Here is a 15,568-nt window from a genome sequence, read left to right on the forward strand (position 1 = left end):
GAGAAAGAGCTCCCTCAGACCTAGAGAGGAAAAGCATCTTCCAGTGTCTTTAGCGAGTGCTTTTAAAATCCCTGTTTTCCAAAGGAACAGACATTTTTTTATTACTGTTTCTTCCTCAATAATCCCATCTGAGCCTCTGAGCGTGCAGCTTGTTGGATAAGCTTCTCCTTTTGGGCAGTCTGTAGGTGTCCAAGCCATGCTTGAATGCCTTCCTTGGAAGGGGAGTGGGGCAAGCTGGAGGCTCCTCTGCTCTTGGGAGCATCTCAGTGCAGACAGAGCCAGATGCAGGGTCAGGAGCTCTGCAGCACACGGCTTCCCAGAGCGAAGCCCCATCCGGGAGAGCCTGGAGGGAGGGAGTGCGGGTCAACCTGTCAGGGTGGCCTCACAGCCTTGAAACAAATGAGGGCTTTGTTTCAAGAACTTCCCATCAGAGGCTGAAATCTCCGCTGGGCAGCAGTCTGCCATGAGAATGTTGCCTGCGTGGCGGGAGCAGGGTCTGCTGTGCCCCTGCCATTGGCAGAGAGTCTGCCAGTGCTGGCCAGCACCAGGGGAGCCCTGGCTCTGTCTCTTCACGGCACATCAGAGTGATGAATCTGTCTCCACTTGCCACTGGGAGGGCATGGGCACGCTGCAGCACAGCGGGCTCCTCTCACAGCCTGCCAAGATCCCAAGAGCCACAAGCAGTGAGCAAACAGTCCCTCTTTTCTGAAGAAGTGTGCTAGGATGGGGAATTCACTGCTGTCTGAAACGTTTTTCCTTTAGAGACAACCAGGAGGTATTTGCCAGGCCATTCTGTGGAGAGGAGGAGGGAAGCCAGGGCGTGGCTGGAGGGATCCATACCTGATGCAGTCAGTACAGCATTCTTTGGAATCCAGTTCTCTGCTCTTGTTCTGAGGTGCAGGAACAGGTCCGTGGAGCTGCCACCAAAACAGTTCTTTTTCTTAACTCAGGCTGGGGCGCACTGTGCTATTGGCAACCTATGCTATTGGCACTTTCTGACTTTCTCCAAACTCATGAGTTACTGATGTGGCAGAGGGACTAATTAATTGGGAGGTGTGGTATTCTATATGAATAAATTATGGCCCCAGGAGGATGGTGGAGTGTGAGTATCTCTGCTGTTACTTGGAAAGAAATGAGGAGATCAGGGCATTTGCCTTGGGCAGGCTGACGAGCATGTGTGCAGCCTCTCCTGTATGGTGTACATTAAACCCTGAAAATAACAAACTGCTGCCCCTTGAGACAGGTGTGACCTCTTTAGATTGGTCATCCTCAAGTGGGGGTGAGCACACCCAGCCCAGACAGCCTCCCCATTTACTGTACAGCGGGGGAAAATATGGATTTGGAGAAGATTGAGCTATTTGTGGAAGCTCCGAGGTAATTTAATGTGTGTGAGGCCATGTGTCTTCTGGCAGGGCTTGTGGAACAGTGATGGTGGCATTGGCCTGGCCAAATTGATGGTGCTGGCTGGCATGTTCAGATTTGTATGTTAAATGGTCTTTAATAAAATTTTAGCATCAGGCTAAATTTTTATCAAAGTCCAGCTCCTGGATTAACACTTGGCAAGAGTTGAAGCATGACTATGTGTGATGCTGCATAAATGATTAAACACTATCCTGCACAGCTGCATCTCTGCAGCCCCAACTGCCTGCTCCAGCGTGTTTGCAATTTCTTCTTCATTTCATAGTCTTTCATTTGTCCTAAATGTTTATTTAATAATCCTGGAAGACCTTTTAAGCTTCCTGGGTTTAATGTTTGCTAAACACCCTGTCACTTCCACTTGTATTGATAATTCCAGCCCCTGTGCTCTGTGGGACAGGACAGCTCTGTGCTAACAACGACCTCAAAAGCCAGTGCAGCCCAGCAGGGTCTGTGGGAGCTGAAGTGGGTGCTTGTCAGCTGGATCATCTCGCCCTTGCATTACCTCGGCCCCTGTGCTCTCCATGGGCCCTGGCAGTATTAGTTTCACAAATTCATTTTCCTGCACAAAAGCTTTTGGTTACTTTGGAATTGGGGACTGTTTAGAGTTCATTGTTTTCCCGAGCTGCCTTGTTTTGCTGTAATGCTGAGACGCCTGGGCTACAGGAACCTAATCCCCCTCCTCCTCCAGCAACCCCGCTCTGTGAAAATCTGTTCTCTGCTTAAGTGCAAATTGCTGATGGGAGATAGCAGCGGGTCTTTCTGCTTCCATTTAATGTGTCAGCAGAGAAAGACATCTGCTTGCAATTATGGGCATGGCCTTGCTGAAGGATTGGTTTGATAGATTTTATAAAGTAATAAGAAATCTTTATCAATTCATAAGTCCTGGTGTCAAAGAAAGGAAGATGTTTCATTTAAATTTTTCACCTTTTATTTTACAAAATCATAGGATAAAACATGAGATTGATATCAAGGGAAGAATTCCTGTGCTGTCTGCACATGAAGAGTGAGTCCTGGGTTTCCCATGTAAAAGGCTCTGAGCTGGCGAGGGCCAGTCTGGGGAGCGAGTGGGTTCTGCTGCTGGTCCTTGGCTGCCCTCCGCACCATGTCCACAGAGACAAATAATCTTGGGAATTATTTACTGTTGGCTTTGCAGCATGATCTGAAACAGGAGAATTGTCTCCAGTGCAGTGCCCAAAGCATTGGAATCTCTTGGATGGGGCAAGTGGCTGCAGAGGAGCTGCTGTGCACTGGCACATCCTGAGCTGCTGGGGAGCCCCAGAAGTGTGTCCTGTCACCTACAGCAGTGCTCTGCTGTGAATTCTCCTGTCTCGGCCATAGAATGGGAAAACGTCCCAAGAGCTCTGGACCTTGCATCTTGTTGTGGTTCTGGGGATGCTGCTGGTCACAGAGGTGCAGGAGAATCTTCCAGAGCCCCCAGGGTGCTCTGGATCCCTGGGCTGGCAGCCTCCATCTGAGCTCTGCAGGTGATGCACCCAGGGAAGATGCAGGCTGGTGGGCTTGCTAGTTATCTCCTGCTGATTTGGAGCATTAGACTATGCAGGATTGAGTTTGATTTCTTCCCCTCTCCCCAGTTATTTAGTAGTTGACAGTTGTTACCAGCATGAGGTATTAACTTTTTATTTTGAACGCATGAGTTCAGGCTCGTTAATCACTTCCAAATGTCCCCGTCTAAGGGCAATATTGTTTCAGATTTCAACCACTAATTTTTTGAAATCTCTGAAATAAGACTCTGCTCTTGAACATGTGCTGGAGAGTTGTTCCTTTCCGCTGTATTTTAAAAATATACATGTGGTTTAATTCAACAAGAGGGCTAGAGGGGACATTTTTCCTCCAGTTTTTCCCCCTCTTTTTCTTTAGAGCTCTGTCTGCCAAACCACCCAGCTCTGTGCCAGCAGCAGCTCCTGGATGGTCCTAAATGCATTTGGGGGCTAAGGAGTGTGTTTCTGGCAAGCTCAGCTCTGCTGCCCTGCAGTACAGACTGAGATGTACCCGGGGTCAAGGACAGCTGCCACAGCTTGGGCTGTGTGTACCAGACACAAGGAGAAGGGTTGGGCTTCCAGCAGCTCCAGAGTGCGGGCAGCCCTGAAGTCCTGCTCCCTCACTCCTCGGCCAGGAGAGCTGTGCTGGCTTTGTTGTCTGCTAGACAAGACAAAGCCCAGCTGTGATGGGGATTCAGGCTGCTGGGCTTGGAAAGTCAGTGAGTGCTTCAAAGCTGTAGGAGAAACGGCAGACACCAAAAATCTGCGGATATATCAAAACAATGGGATATGATGATTCAAAAATGTGAACTGCAGGAAGTCCTGCCAGGCCTAAAGCCCTCAAGGAACTTGGTTGTGTCTGTGCTCAGGGATCTCAAGGAAACATTCACTTCTGACTAAACTGGCTTTTATGTGTCCTGGTTTTGGTAGGACTTGTGAAGAGATTTGGGTGCTCCACGAGGGCTGGCAGTTACAGGATCTGCTTCTAACCCAGACATCAGTCAGGGACCTCCGGCTTCAGGGAGAAAGAGATATTTTAAAATTATTTCCACTTGATTTGTCAAGAAGAAAAGTGGTGGGGGAGGGATTCAGGGAAAAGCTGTTGGTGCCGTATCCAGTAGAAACAGACCAAGGAGGCCCTGGTGAAGACTGAGTTGGGCAGTGTTTCACCAGGGCAGTAGCCTGGCTACCTCCTGGCCAGCATGGGCACTGGCTGCAGACAGCAGAGCCTCCTCCCTGTGCCAGGGCCATGACCTGTGCAGGCCTCAGTGCAGCTGGGGCCACCATGGTGGTGGGACTGAGCCAGGTTTCCTGTGCCTCCACCTGCAGTCTCAGCCACCAAGCTCTCTTGCCTTTGCTGGGGAATTGCTGCTGCTGGAAACCCTCTTCTGTCTCCAGCTCTTGGAAGCTTTTGAGCTTGCTGAGGCTGTTATGTCCTGTGGTTTTGTTGATATTATGAATAGATGTTGTAACTGAACATGAAAGAATTTGTGCTGACCAAGGACTGTTCTTATTAGATGCAATGAATGAGGAGGGGATATTTCCTGTCAGGCCCAGTCTCTTATGTCATGGTGTCCTCTGATGGCTCTTCCACCCCACAGCGTCCCTGCAGATGCTGGGATGCTCCCTGCACAATCAGCCGGGTGGCAGGTCTTCCTTTCAGGAGGATGGGATACTGGGCTGTGTGTGTGTGGCACTTCGGTGTTAAGACAAAGATGTAGAGAGAAATTCAGTTTAAGAGCTGGGGTGTCAGTGGAGACTCCAGCAGAACAGAGAGGGGTTTGGAGCAGAGCTTTATGCGGTTCCTCTCCTGAAGAGCACATCCAGGAGCCAGAACACGCCGCTCCCCGCTGGCTGTAACCAGAGGAACAATGAACAAAGGCACTGGGGGGGCTCTGTGTGAGACAGCGAGTGAGGCTCGGAGCTCCTGGGGCTGTCAGGGGCGAGTGAGGCTCGGAGCTCCTGGGGGCTGTCAGGGGCCAGTGAGGCTCGGAGCTCCTGGGGCTGTGAGGGGCGAGTGAGGCTCAGAGCTCCTGGGGCTGTCAGGGGCCAGTGAGGCTCGGAGCTCCTGGGGCTGTCAGGGGCGAGTGAGGCTCGGAGCTCCTGGGGCTGTGAGGGGCGAGTGAGGCTCAGAGCTCCTGGGGCTGTCAGGGGCGAGTGGGGCTCGGAGCTCCGGGGGCTGTCAGGGGCGAGTGGGGCTCGGAGCTCCTGGGGGCTGTCAGGGGCCAGTGAGGCTCGGAGCTCCTGGGGCTGTCAGGGGCCAGTGAGGCTCGGAGCTCCTGGGGGCGGCAGCGAAGGTTCGGCTCCGACAGCACCGGCGAACTGCGGAGCAGCAGTTCGGGCTTTGGGAGCAGCGAGGGGCGATGCCCGGGCGGGGGCGATGCCGATGCCCGGGCGGGGGGCGATGCCCGGGCGGGGGCGGTGCCGATGCCCGGGCGGTGCCGATGCCCGGGCGGGGGCGATGCCCGGGCGGGGGCGATGCCCGGGCGGGGGCGATGCCGATGCCCGGGCGGTGCCGATGCCGATGCTCTGGCGGGGGTGATGCCGGGCGGGGACGGTGCCCGGGCGGCGGGTGCCACCTCACGGTGGCGGAGGGGAGCGGGCACGCAGCCCGGGCGCACCGAGAGCTCCCGCGGCAGACCCGCGGTGCCCCTCGCCCCCAGAGGCTGTCCTGCTCCAGCTCTGCAGCCACCTCCGGCTCTCTCTCCCGATCCGAGCTCTCCGTGGCTTCTCAACAGAAGCAGATGGCCACAGAATCCCAGAACAGTTTGGGTTGAAAGGGGCCCTAAAGACAGTTCCAGCAACCTGCGTGGCCAGGGACAACTGCCGCTATATCAGGTTGCTCATAATCCTCTCCGGCCTTACCTGGAACACTTCCAGTGATGGGGCGGGGCATCCACAATTGTCCCTCGAGGGTGGAGATGTGCCCTACAGCATACAGAGGGATGTCTGTGGATGTAATGCCCGGGAATCTTTGAGTGAGGGGAGAGCTTGGCTGACAGCATTGTTTAACAGCTGATCTCCCAAATGGTACAGCAACAGCAACTGTTAGGATTTTAACCGCAATGTCAAGACAAGCAAAGGGTTAATACAAAAATCTCCTCCATATCATTCCTTGGAAATGACCTCTGCAGGGCCCTCCCAGAGATATCTTATGTGCATGCTGCAGGAGACAATACTTATCATGAGCCTGACAGTTTGCTGCTGTCTCCAGACATTTCCTTGGCAGTTGGTTTTAATTACCCTCACTATGTGGTACCTCACCTGTTCCTGCAGACTTGGCACCACGAGCTACTGAGAGACTGCCAGAGTATCCCAAGGTATTCCCAATGGGTTGGACAGGAGGTACTGCCCAGGGTGTCAGCACTCTCATCAGCACCTCTGGGCATTACTTTGACTTGTGCCAGGTCTAGGTTTGGCCCAGGGAATGAGAAACACTTGCAGAAAATGCTTTTTTCCCCTTCTGCAGCACTGGAAGTGCACAGGGTTTTGCAGTTCACTCTTGTGGATTTTGGAGCTGTTTGTGTTGGTCAGCTGGGCAGGACTCTGCTTCATAGGGAGTGGGGAGGAGGCCTGAAGGGCGCACACAGCTCCATCCCTCTGCCCTGCAGCTCAGCTTCTGCAGGGCAGTGGGCAGAGCTGGCCGGGTGCCTTTGGCAGGCCCAGAGGCCACTTGTTTCCCAGGTGAGCCCAGGTGAGAGGTGCAGTCCAGAGCACTGCTTTCCCCCCAGGCAGATGCTGGCACCGTTGTGGGGACACAGAGGAATCACGGCTGGGATCACTGTGGAGGTGCTGCGTGTGCAGGACATGGGCACTGCTCTCTGCACTTTTCAAAATGTATGTTTACACCAACCTGTCAGTTAATAACAGCCTTTTGAGATAAAGCAAAAGCGTCCCGAGGGAAAAGGTTAGAACCCGTTCAAAGAACAGGTTGGTTCTACTCCCTGGAAAAGAAACAAAGCCCCAAGCCACAACCAGTGTACTCAGAGGTTCTTGGTGACAGACTCCAGATCACATTTCTTTTGAAGGTTAAAAAAAGTATTGCCAGAATGAACCTACTCATCACAGATTCTGACTGTTGAGGGTTTCTTTACACTGCTGAGAGCACTCTTCTGTCTTGGAGTACTACACTGGGAAAAGGACTTTTTTGGTGTGCTGCAGGGTCTGATCACTTGAGTATTTCCAAACTGCATGGGGTCTACCCCACTGCACAGATCTTGCACGAGCAGCCCCAATGGCAGCCTCTGAGCTCTGTCCCAGGGCTACTGCTCTGCCTGTTCTCACTAGCAAGTCCTGCCAGTCTTACCTTTACCTGCAAGAAAAGGGTCATTGGTGTGTGTCTCCAACCAAATTCCTTTTTTTTGGCCACAGAGAGCAGGCAGTGAAGCAGCCTTCCCACCCCCATGCCCCGGGGCTGTAGCTGAAAAGGGCCCTGCTGTCCAAGTGAAAGCTGGATGCAAGCTGAGGGAAAACAGATGGTTTCAAGATCAAGCCCATCGTATGAATGAGGAGCCAAACTGCTGATGGATGGGGCCGTGTTTAGCTCAGGCGTGGAGCCAAATGCACTGCTGTCCTTCCCAAGCTGTAGGTCTGCTGATGACCAAGAGCACGGACCTTGCAAGGGTCCAGAAGAGCCTGGCTCTGAACAGAGTTGACCTAGCTGGAGCTCGTGCTGCATCCCAGCATTTCAGCTCTGCTGCAGTGTCTCGGGGTGCACATTTACACTGCACGTCCTGCACATTACCTGCCCTCAGGAGGCAGTTTCAGCTGCCCAGCTGTGGCACCGTGCCCCTCTGTGGGCTGGGTCCCCTTCCCCAGAAAGGCTGTGTTATTGATGGTGAGCTCTTAGTAGCAGCCTGATATCACAAAGTGCCCTGTGTGCACTGAGAAAACATGACCTTTGCTAGATCCTGGGCTGGCAGTGGGGCTGGAATTTGGAATGGCAGCAGAAGTGCCACTTACGCTTGTGCATGGCCGTCTGATGTGGTGACAGACACTGGGAATAAGGTGGCAAGGCTGCAGTAGGGAGCTAGGACTTGTGCTGTCTCAACAGAGCGCTTTACCCCCAGCCTCAGAAAATCCCTAGGAGGAAATTTGATTTTAAATGGTTCTTCCTGACTCCCAGAAGGCCCAGAAGGGATGAAGAGCTGAGCAAGGGTCACTCATCACCAGCTCATTAAAGGCAGAAACCCAAAACCCCAGGGAATGAGGCGCTCTGAGGCAGCCCCTGACACGGGTCATTGGCATGGGCTGCTCCAAGCTGTGATATGGCAGCTGGGAATGCACAGGGTTCTGTGCCCCAAAGCCGTGCCCAAATGGGGATGGTTTTGTTATTTTTAGCATTACATACAAAGTGGTCCCTGTGTTCATGCCATAGGACCAAATCCAAGGTGGTGTTTACTCTTGGAGATGTATATGTTTCTATAAGATCTTTGGGTAGAGTTGTATTTTCATTTGCATTTCTTGTATATAACTTGATATAGAATTTTGTGCTTGAGAGTGTGCATGGCCCAGGGGAGGGACATCCCTCACCACTGTTCCTGTGGCCTCAACGGGATCACAGCAGGACTGAGAGCTCAGTGAATAACTGGGAAGGCAGGGGGAGACTGAGGGGTGGCTGATACAGTGGCACCTGTCCTGCTGGCCACTCAGGGCAGGAGGGACACTCCAGGGAAGAGCAGAGCATACACCGGCAGTTTTCCATGAGCGTTCTCTCCTAAGTGTGTCAGCATCCTGCACCTGTGGGCTGCCTGAGAAGCTGCCTCTGAAAAAGGATTTCCCCTTTTCACCAGGAGAATCATCCCTTTGCACTGCCACATGGTGCAACTGGAGTTTTTGAGAAGGAAGAGGGAAGGAGCCACCAGTGTCCCTTCTGCCCCATCACCATTTGCACATCAACGTCCTCTCCCTTATGGGGTAAATTCAGAAAAAAACACATTTGCACTTGAATACCCAGCTAACATCTGGGCCAGCAGTTGTCTCAATCCATCTCCAAGGCTCACTGCTACAAGCACTTATCTTTACCCTTGCCCAGATGTGCCTGTTCTCTGTGCTGTACAGAAAGGCAAAAATTGCACAGGGTGGAATGTGTTGGAATTGGCACTTTGGAAAATGCATGCTCTGCTGGAACGTGCTAACATCCAGCTCACACAGAAAGGCAATTAACTCTATTTATGTTCATGAGCCTGAATCTAAAACTGGCTTCAGAAAGCAGCTCTCTCACATTAAAGGGCTTTATAATCATTACGCTAAAGTATTTCTTTTGAAAACATTTTCCGTTTCTTAAACAGTTAGGATATTTATAAAATATGGCATCAATTACTACATATTTCTTTATTCTCACTGATTAAACAACCTATAATTATATTTAAGCCTCTTATTTGTGTATCATGGCAGCATTAAGAAAAGCTCTGTGATTTGTCTGCATGGTTTTTTTTTCCAAATAGCAGAGGGCTGTGCTCTCTCTCCTCCTTTGGAGCATTACTGTGGTGGAGTTGCCCAACAGCAGCAGCCAGGTGCCTGCTGCCCCAGCCAGCTCTTGGCAAACAGGCGGGCTGAGGCTGGCAATGTGCTGTGACAGGTAATTCTTGGCTCTATGTTTCTTGGACTCTGAGTGCAGTGTTTACAACAGCTTCTCATTTACTCACAGAAAAGCATTTTCCTGGATCCCTTTTGCTTGCTGTGAAACAGTCACTGTGTTGGAATAACCAAATGCTCTCTGGCAGTGCGTTGTTCACAAAGGCAGCATGGGCTTAGCCCTGCTGGGGACACGGTGCAGGAACATGGTATGGGGACACGGTGCAGGGACACTGGGTGGGGACACGGTGCAGGGGCCCTGTACACTCCCCAGGGCTGCTCTTGGCTGGCACAGTGCAGGGGTGTGAGTGGCAGCTGGGACAGGGCTGGCAGAAGGGCCTGGCTGCTGCAGTACTGCTGCTGCCTTTGAACTTCCCTGTTAGAAGTGACTGAAGGCAAAGCTCCTGCTGGAAGAAGGGGCACTGACTGTGCCCTTCAGAGAGTCGTGTTGGCTGGGTTTGCAGCAGCTTGGTTCTTGTCGTGGGTCTTGGCAAATTCTGGGGTTTCACTCAATGCTGGTATCTCATTACTTGAAAACTACTTAGTACAGATGAGACAGATCCCATTGGCTCTTCAGAGCTGGAGCAGTGACTTCAGGACTTCCTGACTGGCACGGCAGTGAACAAAGTTCTTCAGCCCCAGACTTGAGGGAACTACAGGAGCAAGCTGGTGTAGATGCACTGTGCAGTCATGTTGCAGTGGTTTAGATATTGCTGTGGCATTTGAGCACATTAATGCCTTTTAGGGAATTTTACCCTTAAGTAAGGACTGTGGAAAGAAGAAAGAGAGATGTCTACTTGCCCTACTTGAGTTCCAGCTTTTCCTATGAATGTGTATGGCACTGTGGGGGTTAGGAGCAGAGCCCTGACATTTCAGTGCAAGAGAGACTGTCTTGCATGGATGAGGTGAGTACACAGCTTTCCTTGTTATGCCTGACAGATGTGCAACAACAGACAATGAGTCAAAGTGTGAAGCCAGAGAAGAGCTCAGGAAAAAGCTGCTGAGAATTACTGGCATAACTTGGAGAGTAAAGCCCTCCTATACCACAGCATTGTTCTCCTGCATATAAATCTCAACTGAAATATGAACACCAGGCTTCCAGGTACTTGCCAAAGCTGAAATGTGTATCGCCAATAACCAAACCCAATGTGTGCTGCACGGAATCCTATTTATCATCTTTAGGCTGAGGCATGAAATTCCCACCCTGCAAGGCCTGGATGACAGACTGACTTCCAGCTGGTGGCAAACTCGGGTCAGGCAGCAGGAAGGACTGGTGGAGGAGGGAGTGTGCTTTTCTGGGCAGAAGTAATGGCTGGGACTTAGGCCTGCAGCCTTCCTGCAGTTCGCCCTGACAGGCACATCCCACACAACAGCAAGGCAGAGATGCTGTGAATTAAGTTGGTTAAGTTCACCAGATACAGAGATTTTGGGACAGGTCTGCCCTGTGTCTGAGAGCACAGCACAGCATCTCTTCTAAGCCTTCAGTGGTGGCTCTGTTCAGTGTCTCTGACACAAGCAGGAGCTGTGCCCAGCTCCGTTTTTGCTGAGTGTTTCCTTCCCATCCAGCATAGAGCCAGCACCTAATCCAGCATGGTTTGTCCAGACAACATGCAGGGGTATTTCTATGCTCAGCCAGGACTTTGAAACTACATGTGCTTGGATGGGGTGTCTGCCAAGGTAAGGCTGGCAGAGATCAGGCCACCACGTGCTATCCCAATGCCAAACACTCTCTCCTTGCTTTGGCTGAGGAGGAATTCCCAGTTTGTCCTGGCGCAGTTGCAGGAGCACTCGCCTGGAGATGACTGAATAACCACCCAGGTGGGACCAGGGGCAGAGTTCCTTTCCTTAGCCCCCCCCAGCCAGGAGCTGTGCTTGGGCTTGTTCTCCTGCATGGGCTGTGTGCTCCCAGCGGACCAGCCTGGCTCTGTGCTTGGCAGTTGGCAGCACAGGGAATGTCGGTCTGGAATTCCCAGATGGCAGTCTGGAATTTGTGCTGTGCTGGCGAGGTGCAAGCCATTGTTTGTCTGTTTGCAGTGTGGCTGAGAGAGTCCCAGCACAGTGGTGCCAGGGACTCTCTTGCTCTGTTTATGGCTCTGACGTTTTGCATTGTTTCTGCTGACCTTTGTGTCCCAAACACTTCCCCTTTCTTGTGAAACTAGGGCTTTCTGCCTTAGAAAATCTTCAATATGGAGAAGTCTGTACAGTGCAAGAACTGAAACAGAGTTTTATTTTTCCACTCTGTTTTTCTTCAGTGGCCCTTCTGTTTGCTTCATGGAAGTGATACAGTTATCTAGCAGGAGCAAACAGTTTGGTCCAACTGAGAACTTGAGTCACTTCCAAAATCTCTATACAATATTTCACAAGGCACATCTGATCACTGAAGCTCCTTATTTTCTGTGATTACACTTTATCTGTTGTCTTTAGTCATCCTGTCTTCCCTGGGGCTCCTTCTGAGTGCCCTTGTACTGGTCACTTGGCTCCTGCTGCATCTCTGTGGTACAGGTTGGTACTTCAGGAAAGGAGAAGGGCGTCCTCAGCTTATCCAGGTGGGCACACATGCTTTCCCCCAACCAGGTCTTTCTCCTTGAAGCAGGATACCTTAGCTCCAGCCAGGAACATACAGCTCCTGCTCTTTGATAAGCATCTCTCAATACCTGAACTGTTTCCTCCAAGTAAAAAGGATTCAATGGCAAGATACTTATATCACTTTTGTGCAAATATCAGATTACAGCATAGAAACCAGATTGTCTGCAATTAGATCACTGAATTAATAGAAAGACAGACATAATCCTGTATCATATGAAAGAGGTTCATTGTTTGCCTGCAGATACTGAAATTTCTTTGGTTCACTCTCAGAAAAGCACTGTTGTGTTTTCCAGAGTGGCACAGAATTCGATCTCTCTTTCTTTCAGCTTTGGGATGGGGTCCAAAGTTAATTCCCTGCAGATCACCTTACTTTATGAATAAGAGGAGCTACTCCTGCAGTACCTGTGCTGGGAAAAAACAGCTGTGAATGCTGCTGGAGCTGCATGCTGGGAGCAGGAGAAATCCCCGGGTGCAGAGATCCCTCTCCCAGCCTGGTGGAGGGCTGGCTGGCCAGGAGTAGATGCTGGGCTGTGGGTCAGCTGGCAGGGGAAGGGGCAGCATGCAGCTGGTACTGTCCAAAGCAGAATGCCCCAAGCCTGCTGGTTGACCGTCCAAAATACATTTTTTTCCCTGTTTAAGGCACGTAGAGGAGGAGGAGGAATTGTATAACAGCAGGGAAGTGTATGAGCTGTCAGATGTGGTTTGCTTGTGATTACACCTCAGCTTTTGAATTGGATCCCTTTAGGGCTGGGACATTGGTGCTCACCAGCCTGTCCAACATCCCGGCTCTCAAATCCCTGGGAGCTTTGTGGAGCTGGATCACAGAGCCTGAAACTTGGTGTGTCATTTGTTGTGCCTGTGGGCAGGGTTCAGTGGTGAGCTCGGCAGTGCTGGGATAATGCTCGGACTTGCTGGTCTTAATGGTCTTTTCCAGCCCAAATGCTTCTGTTGTTCTGTGATGCTGTGATGTTGTTTCTGTGACTCGATGTCTTGCAAGACCGTAGGGCGCGCCGTTCCGGGCAGTCATGGAGCCCCAGCGCTGGTGCCAGAGGCTTTTTGTGTTCCCGAAGCTGCTTCTGGCGGGAGGGTGGGGTGAGCCGGGTGGCGAATCCTCCCCGTGCCCCCCTCCGGAGGCGGCGGCTCCGAGGAGGAGCGGAATTCTCCCGATTTCCACCTTCCTTGGGTTGTGGTGCCTCCTGCTGCTGGGCTGCGGGACGCTCCGCCGCGGGCCCCGGGCCGGGGTCTCTGTCCCGGGATTCGGGCCGCGGCATCCCGGGATTCGTGTCCAGAGCCGCGCGGCGGCGCGTCTGTCCCGCGTCTGTCCCGCGTCTGTCCCGGGAGCGGCGGCGTGTCTGTCCCGCGTCTGTCCCGCGTCTGTCCCGTGTCTGTCCCGTGTCTGTCCCGCGTCTGTCCCGCGTCTGTTCCGGGAGCGGGGCTGCTCCTCACCTGCCCACCTCAGCTCCCTGCCAAACCTTATTGGGTTTGTTATTTCTAGTGCATTTAGATATTATCTGTATACATATGCAATATCTGTATAATATATTGCATTATTTTTAATTGCCAGGAATGAATCCTGGCAAGATCCATTTGCCCTAAAGGCTGTATTTTTTAAAGAATAAGCCTAAAGAGCAGCAGCGCTTTGCTTCTTCTCTGCCCAGGTAATAACAGGTAATACAATTAGTGCCAGTCAGAAAACACTGCTGAATTCTACACCTGCCCTTTTTCTGGGATTTCTGGGATTGAGCAGAGCTGTCAGAGTTCCCAGTCTGGCCTAATGAGGTTGGTGCCTCTCTGTGGCATAACTAATCTGGACATAGGAGCTGCTGCTTTATTCCTTTCACTAATGGCTTGTGGCTGTTAAAGCATTTCATGCTTTAAAAAAGTGAAAGTCAATCCCCAGAAAATTCAGGAAATGATAACAGTCTCTGTGCTGGATGGAGTGGAGATGAGACGACTTTTGATTGTAATTTGTGGTCTAACTAATTAAGAAAGAACAAAACATAACGGAAGCTTTGTTGATTTTATTTAACACAAAATCCAAGCTGGTTAATTTTTGCTACATGGATTTAAATACAGAATGTGGCGTGCCTGAGACCTCCCCAGCCTCACTATTGAGAGGGTGAGTAGCTCCCCTAAAAGCTATAATTAGAAAGGCAGTGATTTCCCCATGAGTTTTTATTTTTGAAGTGTTCTAAATGGCCTGGTCTTATCCACAGAGCTCCCTCCCTCTCTCCTTCTCTGCCTTCTTCCCTCCCAAGTTCCTCTAATGTGGGTCATGCCTCCATGTTTGCAGGTGGCACAGTACAGAATCTGCATTTTTCTTTTTCAAAGTTAAAGTGTCTTTGAAATATGGTTTTGCATCTAATGCAGAATGCAATAAAAAGACTTTAAAGAGCTGCTGACACCTCATGGAAAAGTGAAAAACATTCTGTTGAGAAACAATCCTGCTAGGCTGTCTTATCTGCTGTTCCCTTTGCTCATTTTTGATAGCAAGGGGCACTATAAATATATGTAACTATACATAAAAATGAGAAACCTTGGCAACCAAAGAGAAGGTTGGCTGTTTTCTCCTGTTCCTTCACTGTGGGCAGGTGGGTGAGGGCAGACAGAGTTCACCAGTCTCGTTTCATCTTTACAGCTACTGTACTGATGCTGTGGCCGTTTGTTGAATGTAGGACTGAAAGGGAGTCACGTACCAGTGGATTATTTTTTCCTAGAGGTATTTGTTAACCCTCTAAAAATAGCGGCAGTGGTTTCTGGGGCACTCTGACAAAGCTGGCAGTGGAACGAAAGGCAGCGACGCTCCGGAGCCAGAGGACAGGAGCTGCCATATGGCGATGGGGGCCAGGGCTGTGCTTCCCGGGAGAGGGGCATGGCAGGCAGGGATGGCTCCCTGCACCTGCTCGGTTCCAGGGCAGAACAGCGTCGGTGTCACACTGTCCCGGTGTCATTCTGGGCTGCTGGGTCACCCTGGGGATGCTGGGGGCAATCCCTGCAGGAGCCGGGCACGGGCACCTCAGGGACTGCTGCCTGTGACCATGGCAGAGACCCACGACAGTTCCTTTCACCTGCTCTGCAGAACACAGGGATTGCCTTATGAAACTAATAGAATTGTTATTGTCATGGATGGGACCCCACACAGGCAGACATCTGCTGCAAAGAGCGACTTTGATTGTTTCCAAATGACTGGGCAAAAGAACCTGCTCGATCCTTTGCCTTCTGGTGGCTCTTGCAAATAACATCTCCTCAGAAGCCCAGCAGAGTCTGCTGAGAGGAGCTCAGCCTCTGTACTGGAGTGGAGGGAAAATCAGATCTTGGAGCCTGGGCAACAGAGAGGAGCTGCCTCATTGCTGGGGTCCTGCAGATGGAACCCGCAGTGTTGCATTGCTGAGCTAAGTGCTCCTTGGCTGTTAAGTTTTCCAGTAATTTTCCCAGGCAAATGATGCACCTGCCATAGCCTCAGGAGTAAAAGCTTATTGCCATATCCA

The sequence above is a fragment of the Taeniopygia guttata genome, chromosome 22 (assembly GCF_048771995.1).
Source record: "Taeniopygia guttata chromosome 22, bTaeGut7.mat, whole genome shotgun sequence".
Classification (NCBI taxonomy): Eukaryota; Metazoa; Chordata; class Aves; order Passeriformes; family Estrildidae; genus Taeniopygia; species Taeniopygia guttata.